Source organism: Spinacia oleracea, chromosome 6 (genome assembly GCF_020520425.1).
Source record: "Spinacia oleracea cultivar Varoflay chromosome 6, BTI_SOV_V1, whole genome shotgun sequence".
NCBI lineage: Eukaryota > Viridiplantae > Streptophyta > Magnoliopsida > Caryophyllales > Amaranthaceae > Spinacia > Spinacia oleracea.
This window is the reverse complement of record NC_079492.1, coordinates 56,357,569-56,370,244: the sequence shown is the minus strand read 5'-3', so window position 1 is coordinate 56,370,244 and position 12,676 is coordinate 56,357,569.

The following is a 12,676-nucleotide window of genomic DNA, read 5'->3' as shown; positions in this document are numbered from 1 at the left end:
GAACGCTCCCTTGGTTTTTTCATGAATTCCTATAATCAAATCCAACAAAAAAACACGCAATAAATTAGTAAGAGAAATGAATATTGTAAAATATAATATAAACATTATTTTAAAACAATAATTGAGTTATATGAACAATTTGACTTAAATGGTCGTTATCGGTTCCAACTCTTAACTAATGAACCTAAATATATATTCCAAACCATTTACACATTAAATATACTTAATATTACGATGATAAGATTCTTTCTCATCTACTTTGGTCAACTTATGCACATTTAAGGCTCGTTTGGACGTTATAGGACATATTTTGACTATAATTGTTCTTTTGGCTCCCAACTCTCAACTAATAAACCTAAATACATATTATAAGCCTTTTAAATATTAAATATAGTTAATAATAGGATTATTAGACTCATTCTCATCTACTTTGGTCAAGTTATGCACATTTAAGGCCCATTTGACCATTATAGGTCATATTTTGACTATAATGGTTGTTTTTTGTCCCAACTCTTAACTAATGAACCTAAATAAGTACTTTGAACCTTTTACATGTTTATATACTTAGTATTAGGTTTCTAAGACTCATTCTCATCTACTTTGGTCAAGTTATGCAAGTTTTAGGCTCGTTTGAACGTTATAGGACATATTTTGACTATAATTGTTCTTTTCGCTCCCAACTTTAAACTAATAAACCTAAATACATGTTATAAGCCAATTAAATGTTAAATATAGTTAATATAAGTATAATTAGACTCATTCTCATCTACTTTGGTCAAGTTATGCACATTTAAGGCCCATTTGACCGTTATATGATATATTTTAACTATAATGGTCGTTTTCGGTCCCAACTCTTAACTAATTAACATAAATAAGTATTTTGAACCTTTTACATGTTTACATACTTAGTTTAGGTTGCTAAGACTCATTCTCATCTACTTTGGTCAAGTTATGCAAATTTTAGGCTTGTTTGACCATAATAGGACATATTTTGACTATAATGGTCGTTTTCGGTCCCAACTCTTAACTAATGAATCTAAATAGGTATTCTGAATCTTTTACACGTTTAATATACTTAGTATTAGATTGATAAGACTCATTCTAATCTAATTTGGTCAAGTTATGCACATTTAAGGTCCGTTTGATCGTTATAGGACATATTTACTATAATGGCCGTTTTCCGTCCCAACTCTTAACTAATGAACCTAAGTAAGTATTTTGAAACTTTTACATGTTTATATAATTATTATTAGGTCGCTAAGACTAATTCCCATCTACTTTGGTCAAGTTGTGCAAATTGTAGGCTCGTTGGACCGTAATAGGACATATTTTGACTATAATGGTCGTTTCGCTCCTAACTCTCAACTAATGAAGCTAAATACGTATTATAATCCCTTTACATATTAATTATAGTTAATATTAGGTTGCTAAGACTCATTCTCATCTACTTTGGTCAAGTTATGCTCATTTAAGGCCCATTTGACAGTTATAGGACATATTTTGACTATAATGGTCGTTTTCGGTCCCAACTCTTAACTAATGAACCTAATTAAGTATTTTGAACCTTTTACATGTTTACATACTTAGTATTGGGTTGCTAAGACTCATTCTCATCTACTTTGGTCAAGTTGTGCAAATTTTAGGCTCGTTTGACAGTAATAGGACATATTTTCATTATAAGGTCGTTTTCGCTCCCAACTCTCAACTAATGAACCTAAATGCGTATTATAATACCTTTAAATATTAAATATATTTAATATTAGGTTGGTAATACTCATTCTCATCTACTTTGGTAAAGTTATGAACATTTAAGGCCCATTTGACCGTTATAGGACATATTTTTACTATAATGGTCGTTTTCGGTCCCAACTTTTAACTAATGAACCTAAATAATTTTTTTGATCCTTTTACATGTTTATATACTTAGTATTAGGTTTCTAAGACTCATTCTCATCTACTATGGTCAAGTTATGAAAATTTTAGGGTCGTTTGACCGTAATAGGACATATTTTGACTATAATGGTCGTTTTCTGTCCTAGCTCTTAACTAATGAACCTAAATAGGTATTCTGAACCTTTTACATGTTTAATATATTTATTATTAGGTTTCTAAGACTCATTCTCATCTACTTTAGTCAAGTATTCACATTTAAGGTTCGTTTGACCATTATAGGACATGGTTAACTATAATGGTCGTTTTCAGTCCCAACTTGATCTTAACTAATGAACCTAAATAAGTATTTTGAACATTTTACATGTTTATATACTTAGTATTAGGTCGCTAAGACTCATTATTATCTACATTGATCAAGTTATGAAAATTCTAGGCCTGTTTGACCATTATAGGACATATTTTGACTATAATGGTCATTTTCGGTCCCAACTCTTAACTACTAATGAACCTAAATAAGTATTTTTAAAATTTGAAATGTTTATATACTTAGTATTAGGTTGCTAAGTCTCATTCTCATCTACTTTGGTCAAGTTATGCAAATTTTAGGCTCGTTTGACCGTTATAGGACATATTTTGACTATAATGGTCGTTTTCGGTCCCAACTCTTAACTAATGAACCTAAATAAGTATTTTAACCTTTTACACGTATATATACTTAGTTTTAGGTTGCTAAGACTCATTCTCATCTACTTTGGTCAAGTTGTGCAAATTTTAGGCTCGTTTGACCTTAATTGGACATATTTTGACTATAATGGTCGTTTTCGCTCCCAACTCTCAACTAATGAACCTAAAACGTATAGTAAGCCCTTTAAATATGAAATATAGTTTATATTAGGTTGTTAAGACTCATCATCATCTACTTTGGTCAAGTTATGCACATTTAAGGCCAATTTGACTGTTATAGGACATATTTTGACTATAATGGTCGTTTTCGGTCCCAACTCTTAACTAATGAACCTAAATAGGTATTCTGAACCTTTTACATGTTTAATATACTTAGTATTAGGTTTCTGAGACTAATTCTCATCTACTTTGGTCAAATTATGCACATTTAAGGTTCGTTTGACCGTTATAGGACATATTTTGACTATAATGGTCTTTTTCGGTCCCTACTCTTAACTAATGAATCTAAATAAGTATTTTCAACATTATACATGTTTATATACTTAGTATTAGGTTGCTAAGACTCATTATAATCTACTTTGGTCAAGTTATACAAATTTTAGGCTTGTTTGACTGTTATAGGACATATTTTGACTATAATGGTCGTTTTCGGTCCCAACTCTTAACTAATGAACCTAAATAAGTATTGTTTAACCTTTTACACGTTTATATACTTAGTATTAGGTTGCTAAGACTCATTCTCATCTACTTTGGTCAAGTTGTGCAAATTTTAGGCTCGTTTGACCGTAATAGGACATATTTTGACTATAATGGTCGTTTTTGCTCCCAACTCTCAACTAATGAACCTAAATACGTATTATAATCCCTTTAAATATTAAATATAGTTAATATTATGTTTCTAAAACTCATTATCATCTACTTTGGTCAAGTTATGCACATTTTAGGCGCATTTGACCGTTATAGGACATATTTTGACTATAATGGTCGTTCTCGGTCCCAACTCTTAACTAATGAACCTAAATAAGTGTTTTGAACCTTTTACATGTTTATATACTTAGTATTAGGTTGCTAAGACTCATTCACATCTACTTTGGTCAAGTTGTGCAAATTTTAGGCTCGTTTTACCATAATAGGATATATTTTGACTATAATGGTCATTTTTGCTCCCAACTCTCAACTAATGAACCTAAATATGTATTCTGAACCTTTTACACATTTAATATACTTATTATTAGGTTGCTATGACTAATTCTCATCTATATTGGTCAAGTTATGCACATTTAAGGTTCGTTTGACCGTTATAGGACATATTTTGACTATAATGGTCGTTTTCGGTCCCTACTCTTAACTAATGAATCTAAATAATTATTTCGAACCTTTTACATGTTTATATACTTTTTATTACGTTGCTAAGACTCATTCTCATCTACTTTGGTCAAGTTATGCAAATGTTAGGCTCGTTTGACCGTTATAGGACATATTTTGACTATAATGGTCGTTTTCGGTCCCAACTCTTAACTAATGAACCTAAATAAGTATTTTGAACCTTTTACATGTTTACATACGTCTTAGTATTAGGTTGCTAAACCTCATTCTCATCTACCTTGGTCAAGTTGTGCAAATTTTAGGCTCGTTTGACCGTAATAGGACATATTTTGACTATAATGGTCGTTTACGCTCCCAACTCTCAACTAATGAACCTAAATGCGTATTATAATCCCTTTACATATTAAATATAGTTAATGTTAGGTTGTTAAGAATCATTCTTATCTAATTTGGTCAAGTTATGCACATTAAAGGCCCATTTGACCGTTATAGGACATATTTTGACTATAATGGTCGTTTTCGGTCCGAACTCTTAACTAATGAACATAAATAAGTATTTTGAACCTTTTACATGTTTATATACTTTGTATTAGGTTGATAAGACTCATTCTCATCTACTTTGGTCAAGTTATGCAAATTTTAGGCTTGTTTGACCGTTATAGGACATATTTTGACTATAATGGTCGTTTTCGGTCCCAACTCTTAACTAATGAACCTAAATAAGTATTTTGAACCTTTTACACGTTTATATACTTATTATCAGGTTGCTAAGACTCATTCGCATCTACTTTTGTCAAGTTGTGCAAATTTTAGGCTCGTTTGACCGTAATAGGATATATTTTGACTATAATGGTCATTTTCGCTCCCAACTCTCAACTAATGAACCTAAATACGTATTATAAGCCATTTACATATTAAATATAGTTAATATTAGGTTGATAAGACTCATTAACATCTACTTTGGTCAAGTTATGCAAATTTTAGGTTCATGCATTAACTTCTATTATATATAACAACTTAACTAGAACATTTCCATCAAATAACTAACAATACCACGTACAGTCAAATATTGTACATAGACTAAATACAAGGAGAAAGAATGAAATATTAGAAATACATACCAATATCAAAGCAAGCTATTAATTTCGATCGCTACACTCTTCACTAGCTCCAAGATGAATCGTATCGCTACAAAATCAATCATAAATATAAGTACATTAATTAGCACATTTTTTTACAGGAACTTATTCTACTTAATTCACAAATCAAGTGTAGATGATTGCAAATAATTCATAAAATAATTCACAAACTATTCACAAAATAATTCACAAAATAATTCACAAAATATTCACAAAATAATTCACAAAATATTCACAAAATAATTCACAAAATAATTCACAAAATATTCACAAAATAATTCACAAAATATTTCACAAAATAATCACACAAGTATTCACAAAAAAAATTAAAAAAATCACGGAAGTTTGCTTGTAGGAAGGAGACGAACCAGCCAAAACCAAGGAGTCAAACAGAGCCAAACATCGAAGAACAGATCATAAGCGACGGTGGTGGCGGTGCAAGAAGAACGGCGGTGCAGGAGCGGCGGCGGTGCAAGAGCGACGACGATGCAAGAAAATGGCAGTGCAAGAACGGAGCAAATTACGGAGGAAAGAAAGGAGAACGGAGCGAAGAACAGAGCCAAGAACGGAGCCAAGGTCGGAGCAATGAACGGAGCAAAGAACGGAGGAATGAACGGAGCCAAGAACGGGGCCAAGAACGGAGCCAAGACCAGAGCAAGCAGCGAAGAATGGAGAGCCAAGAAAAGAGCAAGCAGCGACCAGAGGTTTCGAAATGAACGAAGCAAGAGAACGGCTGTGCAACGGGAAAAAGGAAGAAAGAAGGGAAATGATAGGTGTGCGTTAGGCGGGAAATGAAAATTTGGCAGTGTAAATCGAAAGTAACCTAAGTGAAAAAATTGTAAAGGGGAAGGTTTAGTGCTTGGGGTGAATAGTAAACCCCAAGCCCTTTGTAAATTTACAACTTTGTGCTTGGGTGAATAGAAAACCACAAGCATTTACTTAGAATTTTTTTTGGGTTCAATTAAGTGCTTGAGGTTTCTGTAAAACCCAAGCACTTTGTTCAAAGTACTTGAGGTTTTATCTACTAGTGAGTGCTTTGACTGAGTCCAATCATCTTCTTAGATCTATCTCTGTAAATCTTGATGCCCAGTATGTACTGTGCTTCTCCTAGATCCTTCATCGAAAAATATTTCCCAAGCAAAATCTTGACTGAGTTCAACATAGGAATGTCATTCCCGATAAGTGATATGTCGTCGACATATAATACTAGAAAATAAATTTTGCTCCCACTGACCTTCTTGTATACACAAGATTTGTCTGCGTTCTTGATAAAACCAAAGTCCCTGACTGCTTCATCAAGACGTATATTCCAGCTCCTTGATGCTTGCTTCAATCCGTAAATTGATTTCTTATGCTTGCATACCTTTTTAGCATTCTTTGGATCCTCAAAACCCACAGGCTGTGTCATAAACACAGTTTCTGTTAAAACGCCGTTTAAGAAAGCGATTTTGACATCCATCTGCCATATTTTGTAATCGTAATATGCATCGATTGCTAACATTATCCGAATAGACTTTAGCATTGCAACTGGTGAAAATGTTTCATCGTAATCCACACCGTGGACTTGCCTGTAACCTTTTGCAACCAATCTAGCTTTGAAAACTTCAAGTTTCCCATCCTTGTCCATTTTCAGTTTGAAAACCCATTTTCTTCCTATGGGTTGGTAGCCATCTGGCAAATCGACCAAATCCCAAACTTAGTTTTCAGACATGGAGTCTAATTCAGATTGCATGGCTTCTTGCCATTGCTTGGAGCTAGGGCTCGTCATAGCTTGTTTGTAAGTCGCAGGTTCATCACTTTCAAGTAATAGAACTTCATAGCTCTAGTTCGTCAAAATACCTAAGTACCTTTCCGGTTCAGATCTATATTTCTGCGATCTACGCGGGGTTACATTTCTAGATGGTCCTTGATCCTCACCAAATTCTTCTAAAGGTCTCTGACTTTCAACCTGAATGTCATCTTGAGAATTCTCTAGAGTTTTTTGTTCGACTCGAATTTCTTCGAGGTCTACTTTTCTCCCACTTGTCATTTTGGAAATGTGATATCTTTCCAAAAAGATACCATCTCGAGCAAAAAACACCTTTTACTCAGATGTATTGTAGAAGTAATACCCCTTTGTTTCCTTTGGATAGCCCACAAGGATACATTTGTCAGATTTTAGTTGAAGTTTGTCTGAAATTAATCGTTTGACGTATACTTCACAACCCCAAATCTTAAGAAAAGACACTTTTGGAGGTTTCCAAACCATAACTCATATGGAGTCTTTTCAACAGCTTTAGACAGAGCTCTATTTATAGTGAGTGCAGTTGTGTTTAGTGCATGTCCCCAAAATTCTATTGGAAGTTCGGCTGACCCATGATTGATCTAACCATGTCTAGCAAGGTTCTATTCCTCCGTTCCGACACACCGTTCCATTGAGGTGTTCCGGGTGAAGGAAATAATGCCCTTGGTCCAAGTATGCATTTAATGATAAGTCTAATAAATGCGGTTCAGTATTAATTATACAAGTTAATAATTCATGAGATCAAGTGAACTGTATGCCTAGCTAGAGGCCGCTTCAGTTCAAGTGGATTAATGATATTAATCCACGGCTTACTCTTGACTGAACCCGTAGGGTCACACAAATAGTACGTAAACGGATCAAGTATTTAATGGCATTAAATACTCCATCTATGAATATTCGGAATCGACGGATCTTGGTTTCAGTGGGAGCTGAGATCGTCAAAGGCAAATAGTGAATACTCCGGAAACGATGATATTGCCGGAAACGGAAATATGGATCGTATCGGAAATATAAATATTATCCAAGTCATAGATGTTGCCGGAAACGGAAACATGGTACGTATCGGAAAATATTATCGAAAATAGAAATATTGCCAGAATCGGAAATATTGCGGGAAACGGAAAAATTGTCAGTATCCGAAATATAATCGAAATCGGAAAATAATTCCGGAAACGGAAATATTAAATATTCGTTCGAAACGGAAATTAATTCCGGAATCGAAAATGTTAAATATTGTTCGTATCGGAAATGAATTCCGGAATCGGGAAATTAATCGGAAGCGCGTCGTACGAATTAGCATCGGACGAGCTTGCTAGACGAAGGCCCAGCACGAAGCCAGGTCCGCGTCCAGCAAGCCCGCGCACCACACAAACAGCAAAGGCCACGCATGGTTGTGTTTTTGGTACGGAACTTCCCGTAAATGAACACCAGAGGAAGAACTTTTTGTGTGTTGCTGAAAATTTAACGCTGACCATCTTTAGTGTATCCATCATCCATTGTTCAATACTCTATCAAAATATTGCATCGGGGTAATAATAGACTGCACTTACAAGATGATTCTTTGTATTTGACTGTGAACCAGTATTTTTGACTAATGTGTTTTCTGGTAAAATTTAAATTACAGGGTTCTGAAGTTACATATAGTAGGAAGATTTTCAATAAAACCTTTTCTGTTGACAACTCAAGTTTTCGAAGACATTCGTTTCATTAATTATCTTCTACGGATCGCCTGGTCCAACTGCCCGCTCTCCAAGGTTGCAAGAATCCTATATTACGAGGACTGGATGGGAGAAAATCCAGTATATTTTTAGTCATATTGTTCACTCTTCTATTTTGAATGTGCCAACCTTTTAAATGTTAGTTTTAAAAACAATAATATATCCGTGCGTCGCACAGGTCTAAAACTAGTTGAAATTCGAATAATTTAGAATTGATTTGATTTTCATAATTAATTAACAATTTAATTAGGCATCTATGATTAAAAACCACCATAAAAATTGTTAATTTATGATAAATTTTAAATTTTTATGACCTAGATTTGAATCCATGATAATCGGAAATTAATTGATTAATAAATTTCGATTTTTCGGCCTAAAATTATGAAATTAATATAATATATTAATTTGTCATTAATTTTGAATTAAAAAGTTTTAATTTTTATGAAATACGCTCATGATTGTTGTATAGTGCGAGCACGCGACGACGAGCAAGGGAGCTCGTCACCCGTGCGGTACGAATGCAACGAGCAACAAGCTGGGGCGCGCACGCAAAGCAAGGGAGCTGGTCATGTGTGGCTCGAAGGGCGATGGGGCGAGGGGCAAGGCAAGTGCAGCGAGCAAGGCAAGCACTCGTGGGCAGCGATGGATGCTGCGCCAACACGTACGTTGCCTCGACCAGCAAGCACGCCAAGGCAAGCAGCCAAGGCAACAACATGCACAACAGCGTGCCAATGCGATGGGCGAGTGGGCTGCGCGCAAGCGTGGCTCGCTGGGCCTGCTGCGTTGGTGCTTGGGCTTTGCGGTACGATCAATCGAGTGACAAGGGGTTTGTTGCTTGTTGGACTTGACGAGGCATGGGCGCAAGCCCATGGCCTTGTCTTGACCCGATTGGTTCGTTTTAATTTTAATTTTGAATTTTCAGTCCGGAAACGATTTTAATTAATTTTAAAATTTATAATTTAAATTTTTTTCTCGGAATTTAATTTTGAATAATCTAATTATTATAAATTCTAATTTATACTAATTATTTTACTAAAATTAAAACCTTGAATTAATTTAAATTCATTCATTTAATTCAACTGAAAATAAATTTAAAGGATTCAATTATAAATTTATATGAGCTTTAAATTTTAATTAAATTTGTATGTTTCCGGTTAGACTAGGAAATACATTTTTATGTTTAAAATTAGTAAAGCATGTAAATTTATTGGTTTAAGTGGGAGCTTTTTAGTCATAAACTCTTGATTAGGTCTACATTCCTTTAAGGTTAAAACAACTTGATTAGAATTAATAAGGATTGAATAATTGGTAGATTATTGGAAGCCTTGATTAATTGCTGCAAATGTTTATGTGATACATAATATGTTCTACTAACCAGCTATGTGGGCCATTCATAATAATGAATGGGTGAATGGTATATATTGTATATGTACTGTTTTGCAGGTTATTGAAAAGTGACTAGTATGGCCCAAGTAGGATAGTAAATATGGTCTGCGTACCATTAATTTGAATGTAATATTGGTCAAAAGTACCAAATTTTATTGCTTTAAATATGGTCTGCATACCATCAAAAAGTTGTAATTAGTTTAATTATAGCTTGTCATATTTGAAGAAAATGGCGCCTCCCATGGAAAATTCAAGACGAAGTTCCCAATCCATTTTCAAGACGGACTTTGAAGTTGAAACTTCAAGATAAAGTCGGGCCATACTAGATCACATTTATATCTTATGCATGTTTTAAGTTATTTATTGCTTTAAATATGTCTTAATTATGCATGAGATTATGGCTTGATTATGTTGCATGATTAAGGATTTTAGTTCACTTAAAATCTAACCAACATAGTAAGAGCCTTAAGTTCCAAACTTAAAAATTGAGTTGAAAGGTGCCGTGCCAAAATAACACTTACTTAGTTAACCTTTACATCAATCATAGTAATAGTTTTCCGCCATAGCGAGGTGTTACTTATTGAATCTAAAGGGGTAAGGTACACAAATAATTGTGAGTACATGTTAGTTTTGGTGAAACTCAACGATATAAGTAAGGAGTTCTTTTATGTCGTGGTAAATGCGATAGGTTTACCTAATAAGTTCTTAGACGTACCTATCAACCAAGAGTAGTTTCTAGACTATAAGCAAAGGCTTTGCTTACCTAAAATATTTTAGAATTGAGTCTAAATACATAATGTGCTTAATTCTTCAATGATTTAAGTATCTTGGAATCATTTTATTCACACCTGCCGGAACAATAAATTCGAATAAATGCTAATGACTTGTTTAAATTGCACGAATGCTTTAATTTTCAAGTTATTACTCATGATAAATGTTTAGACTTTGCATGCTTCGATGTATGTTTTAATTATTGTTTATAATTAAATATCTTGCACTGCAGTAAATCCTTTTAGAAAGGTAACAGTGAATTTCCTCGATTGGTAGTGAATCCAAGAACGATTCACCGAAATGAGAGATGTGAGCAATTTAAAATGTACGTTTCTTTTAGCGACTTTTATGGTTATTTTCGAGTATCAAAGTCGAATTGCAAACCGATTGGTGCTTGTGAATTCAAAATACAATGTAGTTTTGAGATCATAAAGCATTGAGTTTAAACGCTCAGCTTTACCAATAGTTAACAACGTAATATCTTTTTCCATTTAATTCTCGAATGAGTCTAGTCCCTAGACATTCGAATAGATCGATGCTTAGAGAACTTTAGAAGTTTCTGGTAAGATCATCTAGTTGAAGCAAATATTCAACATAAATAAAATGGTAAGAACTTTGTTGGAGTGACATTGGACATGTCTAACAAAATATAAAAGTCAACATGAGAGAAGTTAATTCTTAAGGCTATAAGAAAGGGTACAAGAAATAGGGAAACAAGGAACAAAGGAAAGGAATTTACGATTCCGTTTCTACCTATAAGTTTATGTTTAAGGAGAAGTGACCTAGAAATCAAACTTCCTTGGTATCATATACCGTTTGAGGTTCTTACTTCGCTAATAACTAAAACAATGGAATCTAGGCTACACTAATGACCTACAAGTGGGAAATGAAGCATGGCAATGCTACATTAGTTGTAGGGTCATCTGGTTTGTTTTAAGTCCTTTCAAGGCTGGAACTTAATGGCTATTTTCCTCCATAATCATCATACCTAAATTTCTGCTTCAAACACAGAAAGACTCACATTCAAGAAAACCAAAAACAATGTTTGTTTGATTATTTGAATGCAATGGTCATTTACGGGTTGAGTCAATATGCTTGATTAAAAACAAACAATAAGAACTTTACTAGGTTCAAATCAATCTCTTGATTTGAGTTCCACTAATCTTTGGCATTGTTGCTTAGACCATATCAACAAGTTAACATTCAAAAGATCTATTTTGATGGACTTTTGAAAGTTGATTGATTTCTAGATCAATTCAAGACAAGCTAGTCTTACTTGTTGAAAGTAACAAAAGACATGAACTATTGTTAGAACACGTAGACAATAGAGTTCAAAGCTAAAGAAAGATTTTATGACTTTATTATTTCACATGGTTTTGAGTGAATGTGGATTTGTTTACTCAATGTGATATAAGTTTGAATCTGTTTGGCTAGTTTAAAGATTCAGAAGTATAAAATCCACTTGGCAAGAAATCATAAAGATCTACTCCCCCCGTCTCTTTTTGTTCTTTACGTTTGATATTTTTCACGCGTTTTAACGTTTAATTAATTTGCTTCGAAATTCCTCAAATTTTTTATTTAAACAAGATAAATTACGTTTATTTATAATATTTTCACTTTTATCAAAATTCTGATATTGGGAAATGAGAAAAAATTAATGTCCCAATGGAAAAGTGTGAGAGATTAAATAATTTAATTGGTTAAAATAATAATTGGACACAAATTTTGATAGAATACTATGTCATTTATGTGATAATATAAAAGGAAATGTAAAGAACATTTTGAAATGCCCAAAAAGGAAAACGTAAAGAACAAAAATAGACGGAGGGAGTAGGTAAAATCATGTTGTTGATTACTTAAACCAAGAATGATCATCAATGATTGTGTGTAGTAATTTCACGATCTAAGTCCATAAGATATGGCATATCTACGTTGGAATGGTCGAAGTCAATTAGTACTTGATTCGGTCAATGATG